We start from the raw sequence: 14,943 nt of genomic DNA on the forward strand, positions 1-14,943 counted from the left end.
TTCTTTGGGATGTATCTATCTGCTTTCCGGATTGCTCTCAGAAACCCCAGCCATTGATGCTCTGCCATCATCCATACTAGTGTCCCCTTCCAATCAACTTTGGCCGGCTCCTCTCTCAAGCCTCTTTAATTCCCTTTACTCCACTGTAGTACTGATACATCAGATTTTAGCTTCTACCTCTCAAACTGCAGGGTGAATTCTATCATATTCATATATCATAAGGGAGATGAGGCGGAGTACAGGGCTACTGTGGGAAACTTTGTCACATGGTGCAAGCAGAATCATCTGCAGCTTAATGTGAAAAAGACTAAGGAGCTGGTGGTGGACCTGAGGAGGGCTAAGGCACCGGTCACCCCTGTTTCCACCTAAGGGGTCAGTGTGGACAATGTGGACGATTACAAGTACCTGGGGATACGAATTGACAATAAACTGGACTGGTCAAAGAACAACAAGAAGGGTCAGAGCTGTCTCTATTCCCTGAGGAGACTGAGGTCCTTTAACATCTGACAGACGATGCTGAGGATGTTCTACGAGTCTGTGGTGGCCAGTGCTATCATGTTTGCTGTTGTGTGCTGGGGCAGCAGGCTGAGGGTAGCAGACACCAAAAGAATCAACAAACTCATTCGTAAGGCCAGTGATGTTGTGGGGGTGGAACTGGACTCTCTGACGGTGGTGTCTGAAAAGAGGATGCTGTCCAAGTTGCATGTCATCTTGGACAATGACTCACATCCACTCCATAATGTACTGGTTAGGCACAGGAGTACATTCAGCCAGAGACTCATTCCACAGAGATGCAACATTGAGTGTCATAGGAAGTCATTCCTGTCTGTGGCCATCAAACTTTACAACTCCTCCCTCAGAGTATCAGACACCCCGAGCCAATAGGCTGGTCCTGGACTTATTTCCACTTGGCATAATTTACTTATTATTATTTAATTATTTATGGTTTTATATTGCTATATTTCTACACCATTTTTGGTTTGTGCAACTGTAACAAAACCCAATTTCCCTCGGGATCAATAAAGTATGTCTGTCTGTCTGGATTATGATTTCTGTCTCCTAAGAGTTCCTTCACCTTGTTTTTAAATCCATTGGACCTTCGTGAACGAGTGCATTTTTACTGAGATGCCTTGTGCAAAATAGTAACAAATTTATGCAGTGTATCCTTATTTGTCTCCATAAGGTTGGTGCGGTGGTCACTCCATCGTGGTCCGGTGCATTTGGAACAGGTGGATTGGCGAGGACATGGTTAAGTAGGTTTTCACTCCTGTTGATTCCTTCACCACCTGCTGCAGACCCACTCGAACAAAATTGTTCTTTAGCTCCCGGCCATCTCAGTTAGTAGTGGTATTATTAAGGTCTACTTAGTAATGGACCTTGAAGACCCAGAGAACATTCTGCACTTTTGCCACACTCAATGCTTCCTTGATGTAGTGATCAACATGGAGTACCATCGAATCATGAGCAGAGGTGTCAGTAGATGGTAAGCAGCAGAAGGTTTCCTCATTCGGGTTTAAATTGAGGCCATGAGAACTCATGGATTCAGGAGTCAGTATTGAGGATTCCCAGGCTGTTCCCTTCTAACTGCGTGTGGGTGGGAGTAATTGAATAAAATACATTAAAAGCATTTTAAAAACTTCTAGAGATACTTAAAAATGAAAAAAAAACACAAAAGATTATTGGAGTCCCTTTACAGATTTGGGTTGGAGAAGCTATTAAGGGAAATAAACAAATGTAATAAATAATAGCAAGCTTTTTCTTGTCTGTCATAACAGAAGGCAACACTGAAAATCTCCTGGCAGTAATGGAAAACAATAAGTCCATGAGTAGCTGAAAGGAATAGGCATCAACTTACTCCCATGTTTTGAAAGAGATTATATGGAAACAATAATAGAAATTCTGCAGATGCTGGAAATCCAACACAAAAATGCTGAAGGAACTCAACAAGACAGGCAGCATTTATGGAGTCGAGAAAACAGTCGACATTTTGGCTGAGACCCATCTGCAGGACTGGAAAGGAAAGTGGAGGGGAAGGGTGATAACTGGAAGATGTTAGGTGAAGCCATGTGGGTGGAAAAGGTCAAGGGCTGGAGAGGAAGAAATGTGATAGGAGATGAGAGTGAACCATAGGAGAAAAGGAAAAGGAAGGAGGAGGGGTCCCAGGGGAGGAGATAGGCAGGTGAGAAGAGGTAAGAGGCCGGAGTGGGGAATAGAAGAAGAGGGGAGGGGGAGAGAAAATAAATTACTGGAAGGAGAAATCAATGTTCTTGCCATCAGATTGGAGGCTACCCAGACGGAATATTCCTCCAACCTGAGGGCAGCCTCATCTTCGTACAACAGGAGCTCATGTACTGACATGTTAGAACGGGAACCTGAATCAAAGTTAAAATATTTGGCCACTGGGAAGTTTTACTTTTGGTGGATGGGGTGGAGGTGCTCGACGAAGCGGTCCCCAAATGTATAACAGTTCTCACCAATGTAGAGGAGACCGTATCAGAAGCACCAGACACAACAGACAACCCCAACAGGGGTGTGTGTGTGTGTGTGTGTGTGTGTGTGTGTGTGTGTGTGTGTGTGTGTGTGTGTGTGTGTGTGTGTGTGTGTGTGTGTGTGTGTGTGTGTGTGTGTGTGTGTGTGTGTGTGTGTGTGTGTACATTTGTTGTCTTAGATATATTTGTTGCTTTCTTCTTAAATTCTTTAATCTAGCAAAAATGAAAGCTATTCAACTGTATTTTGAAATATAGCCCTGCCAACTTTTATTCTGATTTGCTGTCAACTTTAATTCTGATGGCGCTGCTGCCTTTAAATTTGAAATTCAGTTGGATCATGCTTTTCAATCGAAGCAAGAGGCTGAGTGTTGAAGACTGAAGGCATCGCGGAGAGAAGGTCGGTTTTCTTTAACAGCTCAGGGAAAAGAAGTGAGACTGCACAGACGCGTGACGTAGCATGCCAAGGTTTAAAAGAAACACCGCCATATACAGCCATCACTGTAGCAGCCATCGTTGGAGGGGGCTGACTCGGAGTCGGATGGCTTTGGCTCAATCAGGCTTTGGCGAGAAACAGGCCGAGGCGAGGGTAGGTTCCGGTAAGTTTCTGTTTTCTTTTTTTGTTGTTCAGACTAGAGAATATGCCAGGCAAGATGTTGGAATGCTCCTATTGCAGGATGTGGGAAGTCAGGGAGACCTTCGGTGTCCCTGACACCGACACCTGCAAGAAGTGCATCCAGCTGCAGCTCCTAACAGACCGCGTAAGGGAACTGGAGCAGGAGCTAGATGACCTCCGGATCATTCGGGAGACTGAGCAGTTTATAGATAGTAGCTTCCGGGAGGCAGTTACACCTAAGGAACAGGGCACAGGTAATTGGGTTACCGTCAGACGAGGGAAGGGGAAAAGGCAGGTAGTGCAGGGTTCCCCTGTGGCCATTCCCCTGTAGAACAGGTATACCGATTTGGATACTGTTGGGGGGGTTGACTTACCTGGGACAAGCTGCGGCAGCCGGATCTCTGGCACTGAGTCTGGTTCTGCAGTGCAGAAGAGAGGGAGGAAGAAGAGGAGAGCGGCAGAGATAGGGGACTCCATTGTCAGGGTTTCAGACAGGAGATTCTGTGCTCCTGACAGAGACTCCCGAATGGTTTGTTGCCTCCCGGGTGCCAGGGTCAGGGATGTCTCTGATCACGTGCCAGCATTCTGAAATGGGAGGGTGATCGTGGTACATCGGTACATAAGTAGAAAGAGTGAGGAGGTTCTGAAGAGTGAGTATAGAGAGCTTGGTAGGAAGTTAAAAAGCAGGTCCTCGAGGGAGGTAATCTCAGGATTAATTGCTACCTGTGCCACGTGCCAGTGAGGGTAAGAACAGGATGCTCTGGAGGATGAACACGTGGCTGAGGAACTGGTGTAGGGGGCAGGGTTTCAGATTTCAGGATCATTGGGACCTCTTCTGGAGCAGGTGGGACCTGTACAAGAGAGACAGGTTACACCTGAACTACAAGGGGGCCAATATACTTGCAGGGAGGGTTGCTAGTGTTATTGGGGAGGGTTTAAACTAGTTTTGCAGGGGGATGGGAACCAAAAGGCCAGAGTAGATAGTGGAACGGGGGTGAAAATAAATGTTAAAGTTTCAGGTGAAGTCACAAATAGAAGTGTTGTGTGTGGTGGTAATAATCTTCTGAGGTGTGTCTATTTCAATGCGAGGAGTATTGTGGGGAAGGCTGACGAGCTGAGGGCGTGGATTGACACGTGGAATTATGACATTGTAGCCATTAGTGAAACTTGGCTACAGGAAGGGCAGGACTGGCAGCTTAATGTTCCAGGGTTCCGATGTTTCAGACGTAATTGAGGCAGAGGGATGATGGGTGGGGGGGGGGGGGGGGGTGGCTTTGCTAGTCAGGGAAAATATTACAGTGTGCTTGGGCAGGACAGATTAGAGGGCTTGTCTACTGAGGCCATATGGGTGGAGCTGAGAAACAGGAAAGGTATGACCACGTTAATAGGGTTTTATTATAGACTACCCAATAGTCAGCGAGAATTGGAGGAGCAAATTTGCAGAGAGATAACAGACAACTGCAGGAGACAGAAAGTTGCGATTGTAGGGGATTTTAATTTTCCACACATTGATTGAGAGTCCCATACTGTTAAAGGTCTAGATGGGTTAGAGTTTGTAAAATGTGTTCAGGAAAGTTTTCTAAATCAATATATAGATCTACCAACCAGGGAGGATGCAATATTAGATCTCCTATTAGGAAATGAGTTAGGGCAGGTGATGGAAGTGTGTGTAGGGGAACACTTTGGATCCAGTGATCATAACGCCGTTAGTTTCAACTTGATCATGGATAAAGATAGATCTGGTCCTCGGGTTGAGGTACTAAACTGGAAAAAGGCCAAATTTGAAGAAATGAGAAAGGACCTAAAAAGCATAGATTGGGACAGGTTGTTCTCTTGCAAGGATGTGATTGGTAAGTGGGAGGCATTCAAAGCAGAAATTTTGAGAGTGCAGAGTTTGTAGGTTCCTGTCAGGGTTAAAGGCAAAATGAATAAGAATAAGGAACCTTAGTTCTCGAGGGATATTGGAATTCTGATAAAGAAGAAGAGAAAGATGTATAACATGTATAGGCATCAGGGAGGAAATAAGATGCTTGAGGAGTATAAAAAGAGTAAGAAAAAAACTTAAGAAATAAATCAGGAGGGCTAAAAGAAGACATGAGGTTGCTTTGGCAGTCAAGGTGACGGATAATCCAAAGAGCTGCTACAGGTATATTAATAGCAAAACGATAGTAAGAGATAAAATTGGTCCTCTTGAAGATCAGAATGGTCGGCTATGTATGGACCAAAAGAAATGGGAGAGATATTAAATGGGTTTTTTGCATCTGTATTTACTAAGGAAACTGGAATGGAGTCTATGGAAACAAGGCAAACAAGTAGTGAGGTCATGGAACCTGTACAGATTAAAGAGGAGGAGGTGCTTGCTGTCTTGAGGCAAATCAGAGTAGATAAATCCCCAGGACCTGACAGGGTATTCCCTCGGACCTTGAAGGAGACTAGTTTTGAAATTGCAGGGGCCCTGGCAGAAATATTTAAAATGTTGATATCCACGGGTCAGGTGTTGGAGGATTGGAGGATAGCTCATGTAGTTCTATTGTCTAAAAAAGGCTCAAAAAGTAAGCCGGGAAATTATAGGCCGGTAAATTTGACATCAGTAGTAGGTAAATTATTGGAAGGAGTACTAAGAGATAGGATTTACAGGAATTTAGATAGACAGGAGATTATTAGGGAGAGTCGACACGGCTTCGTGCGTGGTAGGTCATGTTTAACAAATCTATTAGAGTTTTTCGAGGGGTGGAGTTTCAAGATGGCAACGTAAACATCTGCCTTTTAGGCGCTCTTCATTTTTTCAACTATAATCACCCTTTAATCAAATCTTTTCGAATTTAATCATATGAGTTGCTACTTCTGATTAACTTTTTTTTCCTAAAACAATATTTGATCTAATCTTGTCAAACTTAAAATGGCTACAAGCAAGAAATTGTCTAAGGATCCTTTTCCCGTCGACATAATTTCTAATCTTCTGGATGCTAAACTTGCGGGTTTGGAAGGCAGATTAGAAGGTAAATTGGGAAGTAGACTGACAAGTTTGGAAAATAAGCTTACCATGAAAATATCTGAACTTGAAGAAGCTGATAGATCGCTTGAAACTAAGCTTCAATTGCAGGCATCAGATATTCAGCGGCATGAAGATAAGATCACGACTCTTGAAAAATCAATTTGTGAAAAAGTACGTACAATTGAAGCGCTGGAGAAGAAGACTGAGTCAACTGCTGAATCTATGGATCAGTATAAGTTTAAAATTACTGATCTCGAAAACCGATCTCGCAGACAGAATTTGCGTATCATCGGATTTCCCGAAAAAGTTGAGTCCGGTGATTTAACTGAATTTTTCTCTAAATTATTGTGGGAAATTTTCGGTGATGAAGGTTTGCATACTAAACCTGTTATCGACCGCGCTCACAGAGTTGCGAGATTTTCGGCTGTGTCTGGTAAACCACAAGCGGTGATTGTTCGCCTTCATTATCCTCGGGAGAAAGAGCTTTTAATTCGATTAGCTCGTAAAAAAGGTATGATCTCTTACAATACCAACACATTTCGAATTGTTGAAGATTATTCATATGAAGTAATGAGAGCGAGAATCGCTTTTAAACCAGTGATGGCAGAGATTCACTCGATTGGACTTAAACAAGCTTTAATGTATCCAGCGAAGCTTAGAAATACACTGAACGACAACAGTCAACAATTTTTCAACACTCCGGAAGAAGAGAAGAAATTTGTTGAAGAATATCGATCTTCTAGTGCAACTTGAACTATGTGTTATATTGAAGATTTTTTGGAGAGAGGATGCCATCTCATTTTAAGTTTTAACCTATGAAACTGGGTTACAACTTTTTATCCTGATCTACGGGTTTGGTTCTTTTTTTTTACTACTATTATCATTGTTTATAGATGCTCTTTTAATTCTTATAATATCCTTTTTTTTTATTCTTTTTTCTGTTTCGGATATACACGTTTTTATTTTGTAATAATGATTTACTTTTTTTTCAAGATGTCATTTCTTCTTCCCATAAGACTTTGCTTTCTGTAAGCGTTTATTTGTCTGCCTGTACTTAGAAATGGGATGAATGTTTTGAATTTTTTAGTCTTTTTTTTAATATATTGTAGTGTCTATTAAATCTTTTTTTAAATCCTATTTTGATAACTCTTTTTTATTAAATTTTTTTAATAGATTGCTGAACTTACATTTATACTGTGTAATATGGCTTTTTCAAAATGTCGTTTCTTCTTCCCATAAGTCTTTGCTTTTGAAACATCATCTTTCTTGTATTTGAACTGAATTTTTTTAAAGGTATATTACACTTTCAAATTTTAATGTTCATACTTCTTTTTTATTAATGATTGTTTGTTTTATTATATTAGTTTTTTCATTCTGACTGATAGATATTTTCTTTTTGCAACCCTATATTTTAATCTGGGTGTTACATAGTTTTTTAAAAATCTTTTTATGGAGCTGCCATCTTGAAATGGGGGTAATGTTAGTATTAGATTATGCGCCTGCTGCTTGGCTTTCTTTCGAAGGGTGGGGGGAGGGGGTAGGGATCTTTTTTCACGCTTTTGCTTTTTATTTTTTTGCTTTTAGTTTATGGGCCGACTTTAAATTATTAATATTGTTGAGGTGTCATGTTCTCCGGTTGCTCCTGAATCAATTTTCCTTCTTCCTGAATTATGGGTTATGTGTCTTTTTAACCTTTTATGATCCACACAACTAATATTGGTATGATGGATAAATCTATTAACTTTATCTCTTGGAATACTAATGGTTTAAATCATCCGATTAAACATAAAAAAATATTTCAAGTATTCCATAGATTGAACGCTAATATTATTTTTGCACAAGAGACCCATATTAGGAGGGAGGATAATCAACGTTTTTTTAGGTTCTGGAAGGGTCAACAATTTCACTCGAAATGTACCGCCAAAATTAGGGGTGTGTCTATTTTTATAGACCCCTCAATTTCGTTTACACATCATGAAATTATTTCTGATCCACAGGGCAGATTTTTGTTGATAACTGGCTCACTTTTTAATCAAAAAGTGGTTCTAGTTAATATTTATGCTCCAAACTTTGACTGCCCTGAATTTTTTAAACGTTTATTTACTTCCCTTCCTAATCTAAATGAATATATGTTGATAATGGGTGGAGATTTTAATTGTTGTTTGAATCCTTCGATGGATAGATCTAAACCTATTCGAACTCTTCCGAATAGATCAGCCTTACTTATTAATTCTTTTATGGTCGATTCGGGAATTACTGAAATATGGTGGTTTTTGAACCCTAAAGATAAAGAATTTTCATTTTTTTCACATGTATATCATAGTTATTCTAGAATTGATTATTTCCTTATTGATCATCATTTATTAACAGATGTTACTGATTGTAAATACGATTCTATTGCCATTTCAGATCATGCACCTTTGAAGTTATCTATCAAGATCTCGGACTCTTCCATTAATACTAGATCTTGGAGACTCAACGCTACTTTGCTTCAAGATCCAGAATTTATTACCTTCATAAACAACAAATTGACTTATTTTTTTCAACAAACTATACCGAAGAGATTGATAGAGGAATACTTTGGGGCTTCGAGGCTTTTATCCGTGGACAAATTATCTCATATTCCGTTGGTAAAAGAAAACAAAGATATTTAGATATAGCTTTATTGGTAGATAAAATTAAAGAAATTGATAAGATTTATTCTGTTACTCCTACCAAAGAACTTTATAAGAAGAGAGTTGAGCTTCAAATGGAACATAGCTTATTATTATCTTCTTCAATTGAGAATCAATTAATCAAGACCAGGGCTCAATTTTATATTCATAGTGATCGAACTGGTAAATTGTTAGCTAATCAATTAAAAGCTATTTCGACTAAGCGACAAATTATCAAAATTCGTAAACAAGACGGTAATTTAACTACTGATCATAAAGAAATCAATAACACTTTTCAAGATTTTTATAAATCTTTATATCAATCAGAATTTGATGGTGACCTGTCCATGATGGATAATTTTTTTAACAATTTGAATATTCCTAAACTGATAGATGAAGATCGTAGCTTGCTTGATGCTCCTATCTCTATGGCCGAAATAAGAGAGGCTATCTCATCAATGAATTCAGGGAAAGCTCCTGGCCCTGATGGTTATATTGTAGAATTTTTTAAAACTTTTTCTTCTTTGCTTTCCCCTTGGTTATGTGAAATCTTTAATGATGCGTTTGCTAAGAAGAGATTACCTCAATCTTTTTATGAAGCTACTATCTCTCTAATTCTTAAAAAAGATAAAGATCCTACTTTATGTGCATCTTATCGCCCTATATCATTATTAAATGTAGATTCTAAGATTCTTACAAAAATTTTAGCCATTAGATTAGAAAAGGTACTATCACAGATTATTTCAGAAGATCAAACTGGTTTTATTAGGAATCGGTATTCCTTTTTTAATGTTAGAAAATTGATTAATATAATTTATACTTCATCACCCACAACCCCAGAATGTGTTATCTCATTAGATGCTGAAAAAGCTTTTGATAGAGTTGAATGGACATACTTATTTAATGCATTGAGAAATTTTAATTTTAGTCCTAATTTTATATCATGGATTAAATTAATATATTATAAACCTGTTGCTTCTGTTCTTACAAATAATTATAGATCCTCTTTTTTTCAATTATCTCGTGGTACGAGACAAGGTTGTCCTTTCAGTCCTTTATTATTTAATATTGCATTAGAACCTTTAGCCATTGCTATTCATGAATCTCCTAATATTTTTGGTATTACCCGTAATGAGAAGTTATACAAATTATCACTTTATGCTGATGATTTGCTGTTATATATTTCTGATCCTGACAGGTCTATTCCGGCTATTTTATCCTTGTTGGCTCAATTTGGTAGTTTTTCTGGTTATAAATTAAACTTAGATAAGAGTGAATTATTCCCCTTAAACGCGCAAACCTTATTGAATGACAGGATACCATTTAAAGTTGTTACTGATAACTTTATATATTTAGGTATAAAAATTACCAAGAAATATAAAGATTTATTTAGACTGAATTTTTTACCTATGCTTCATCAAATTCAACAACTTACTACAAGATGGTCTCCCTTATTCCTATCATTAGTTGGTCGGATTAATGCTATTAAAATGATGATTTTACCGAAATTTTTATATTTATTTCAAGTCTTACCAATTTTTATTTCTAAATCTTTTTTTGACAACATTGATTCAAAAATTTCTTCATTTGTGTGGCAAAATAAAAACCCCAGGTTAAGTAAAAGGCAATTACAAAAATCTAAAAAAGATGGTGGTTTAGCTTTACCTAATTTTAGATTTTACTATTGGGCGAATAATATTCGTAACCTAACGTATTGGAAATTAGATTTGGACTCACCATTGTGTCCACAGTGGGTAAATTTGGAATGCAATGAGGTAAAGGGATATTCTCTATTCTCCGTTCTTGGTTCTTTTCTTCCTGTTGATTTAGTTAAATTTAATAAACAGATATCTAATCCTGTTATCAAACATACACTACGAAGTTGGTTTCAATTTCGTAAGTTTTTTACTCTGAAAAACTTTGTTCTTGATAGCCCTATTTTACTTAATTTTTTTTCAAACCTTCATTGACAGATCAAGCTTTTAGCATATGGAAAAGGAAAGGTATAAAATGTTTTCGTGATTTTTTTTAAGGTACTTTGATGTCTTTTGACCAACTTTCCAACAAATTTAAATTACCTAAATCTAATTTTTTCAGATATTTACAAATCAGAAATTTCTTACAAAAAGTTCTACCATCTTTTCCCAATTCAACTTCAATGGATTTCTCAGATTTGATTTTTACCTTTAATCCTTGTCAGAAGGGATTAGTAGCTTTTATTTATAATATGATTATGAAGATACAATCAGAAATATCAGATAGAATTAAACAAGAATGGGAAAAAGAACTTCGATACAATATATCAACAGATAAATGGGAAAAAATTTTACAAATGGTTAATTCCTCTTCTATATGTGCTAAACATGCTTTAATACAATTTAAAATTGTACATAGAGCTTATATGTCTAAAGATAAGCTTGCTTGATTCTATTCTCATATTAACCCTCAATGTGACAGATGTCATTCAGATGTGGCTTCATTGACCCACATGTTTTGGTCATGTCCCACTTTACATAACTATTGGAAGGACATATTTGTTACCATTTCTTCAATTTGGAATATCGATTTACAACCTCATTTTATTACTGCAATTTTTGGTATACCAAATGAGGATGGTAATCAGTTTTCCCCTTCAATCAGACGAATGATTGCTTTTGTAACATTAATGGCCAGAAGGTCTATATTACAAAACTGGAAAGAAGTAAATCCTCCTACCACGTCTCAGTGGTTTTCTCAAACTATTTCTTATCTGAGCTTGGAAAAAAATTTGAAGCACTATTTTTGACTCATCAATTAAATTTGAAGAAACTTGGGGACCGTTCATTCGACATTTTCATATGAATTAATTTGGCCTTTTTCAGACCTTCTCTCTGCTTATTCTTGTTCAGGTATGGAGTTCCGGAGTTTTTTGACACTATCATATACAAATAAACTGTTATTATTGCCCATGTTAGTTTAGTTTAGTGTTTTTTTTTCAATATATATTCTCTTTTATATATTTTCAAATTTTTTTTCCTTTTCTTTTGACGATTATTTTTGTTTTTTTTCATATATAATTATATAGACTTGATTGATTAATGTACTTTTTAGTTGATATTTAATAGGATATTATTATCCTATTATTAATGCAATTTCAAGTCTATTGTATTTATAACCTATTCATTATTATGTTATGTTTTTTTATATATATATATATGAAACTCAATAAAAAGATTGAAAAAGAAAGAAAGAGTTTTTCAAAGAGGTTACAAGGAAAGTGGATGAAGGGAAGGCAGTGGATGTTGTCTACATGGACTTCAGTAAGGTCTTTGACAAGGTCCCGCCTGGGAGGCTAGTTAGGAAGATTCATTCGCTAGGTGTACATGGTGAGGTAGTAAATTGGATAAGGCATTGGTTCAATGAGAGAAGTCAGAGAGTGGTAGTGGAGGGTTGCTTCTCTGAGTGGAGGCCTGTGACTAGTGGTGTGCCACAGGGATCAGTGCTGGGTCCATTGTTATTTGTCATCTATGTCAATGATCTGGATGATAATGTGGCAAATTGGATCAGCAAATTTGCTGATGATACAAAGATTGGAGGTGTAGTGGATAGTGAGGAAGGTTTTCAAAGTTTGCAGATGGATTTGGAGCAGTTGGACTGAAAAATGGCAGAAGGAGTTTAATGCGGACAAGTGTGAGGTATTGCACTTCGGAAGGTCAAACCAAGGTAGAACATACAAGGTAAATGGTAGGACACTGAGGAGTGCAGTAGAACAGAGGGATCTGGGAGTACAGATATATAATTCCCTAAAAGTGGCGTCACAAGTAGATAGAGTTGTAAAGAGATCTTTTGGTACATTGGCTTTTATAAATCAAAGTATTGAGTATAAGAGTTGGAATGTAATGGTGAGGTTGTATAAGACATTGATGAGGCCGAATTTGGAGTATTGTGTGCAGTTTTGATCACCTAATTACAGGAAGGATATTAATATGGTTGAAAGAGTGCAGAGAAGGTTTACAAGGATGTTTCTGGGACTTGAGAAACTGAGTTACAGAGAAAGGTAGACTAGGTTAGGACTTTATTCCCTGGAGCATAGGAGAATGAGGGGTGATTTGATAGAGGTATATAAAATTATGATGGGTATAGATAGAGTGAATGCAAGCAGGCTTTTTCCCACTGAGACTAGGGGAGAAAAAAACCAGCGGTCATGGGTTAAGGGTGAAGGGGGAAAAGTTTAAAGGGAACATTAAGGGGGGCTTCTTCACACAGAGTGTGGTGGGAGTGTGGAATGAGCTGCCAGATGAAGTGGTGAATGCGGGCTCACTTTTGACATTTAAGAAAAACTTGGGACAGGTATATGGATGAGAGGGTTTTGGAGGGATATGGTCCAGGTGCAGGTCAGTGGGACTAGGCAGAAAAATGTTTCAGCACAGCCAAGAAGGGCCAAAAGGCCTGTTTCTGTGCTATAATGTTCTATGGTTCTATGTGAGGAGAGCAGCCATTTTGTTTGGCAGAGATTTTCAATCAGACTGAAGCACCTTTACACAATCCTGTGTTGTCTCTCTTTCATTTCTGCCATCAGAGTCATTGTCAGTAAATATTCGTAAAGGAGAACGCTATCTGTGCAATATTTTGTGTTAAACGTTTATTCCTGGTTATTTGTATAGTATTCAGCCAGGCTTGGTAATTTAATGAACGTTTACATGATATCAATCTTCTCATGTAATTTAAAACTTTGTTTGATTATGTTTTGTATTATTTTTGGATACCTTACATGTAAGTCTGGCTTCATATATTCCTAATTCCTTATGACTGTGTGACTTAATCACCATAACCTTGCTGCATTAAATACTTACAGTATTTTTCTGGTTCAGTCTCAGCTTTTCTCTAACTCAGTTGTAGTGTGTGTGCTGCGTAGATAAAGCACTCGGAGTTTGTACGCTATATCCTGACTCCCATGTTCGGTTGAGTGGAGTCTGACTTACTGCTGAACTGTGTACTTCCTACTACACACCCATGGAGAGCAGGTCAGTAAGAAGATGCGAATGCAGCTTGTCGAGCAGCATTTGAACAGTCGACGGCAGTCAATAATACACATCATGGATAAGAGCTACTCAAAACACACCACCACAAGAAGGACAAAGCTCACCAGGCAGAGCATCTAACGACAATTCATTGCGATCGTGCAGATCATCAGTTGGTGCTACAGCTGCACACGCCAGAGTGATGCAGAGGCTGCGCGAGCACATGCTACATTTGCAGAGAGGGAGATTGTCATTAACATAGACAAAGCTCAGCTCATAGACAAAGGCTAATTTGGAAGTCCTGCTCAATGACCAGAGTAACAGATCCTTAGCCCGGTCAGAGTTCTTTGATCTGTTTGGCATCTATGGCAATTCATCATGCTACAGCTCGAAGACCTGTGCTGGTGTAATGGAGAGATCAGGTGAAAGAGCAACAGGTTATCAGATTGAAGCATGGAATGGTGACATTACTCTTACACTTCCAACACTAATCGAGTGGAATGATAATCCAACAATCGAGAAGAATAATCTGCTCCTGAGGCTGCTCTCTAAAACACACACCTAAAGTGTCTTGCCAAACAGATCCCAGCTCTAGATGATAAAGCCCAAATCCTATTTTGCTTGGGATAGATATCCTCACGGCGCATAAGGTCGGGAAGCATATTAACTGTCTTGGCAATGCACCTTTTGCGCAGAAGCTGGATGGGTCCTTGTTAGTGATTATGTTCAGGAACTGTCCTCAGGCCTACTTTTCACAGCTTTAAGACAAACATTCTGGGAAATGGGAGACCTTTGCTGTTCAGTCCCTGCACACCCCATGTTAACCTTAAAGAAATGGTGAACTCCAGTTCACAGCATCAAGATTCAGTATCAACAGAACATCCCCAAATAAGCTGCCTCCTGAGGTAGATGATGCGGACACTAGACTTGGGCAGAGAAAAGAATTGGCTAAACAAAGTTTCTCTAGAAACATCCAGGGCAGGGCAAATCCAGGGTATGGTGGAAAATCTGCAAAGAATAATGGAACTAGACCCAGAAATAAAAAGACATTATGTAGACAAACAGCTGTGTGATCAGATAGCAGTGAATGGAAGGAGTGTGAACACACTGTATTGTATGGAGCGTGAGGTTCCCAAAACCCCAGTAACCACACAAAATGCAGGGAAGGACGTATCAATAAAAAGATGAAAAA

The sequence above is a fragment of the Hypanus sabinus genome, chromosome 3 (assembly GCF_030144855.1).
Source record: "Hypanus sabinus isolate sHypSab1 chromosome 3, sHypSab1.hap1, whole genome shotgun sequence".
Lineage (NCBI taxonomy): Eukaryota > Metazoa > Chordata > Chondrichthyes > Myliobatiformes > Dasyatidae > Hypanus > Hypanus sabinus.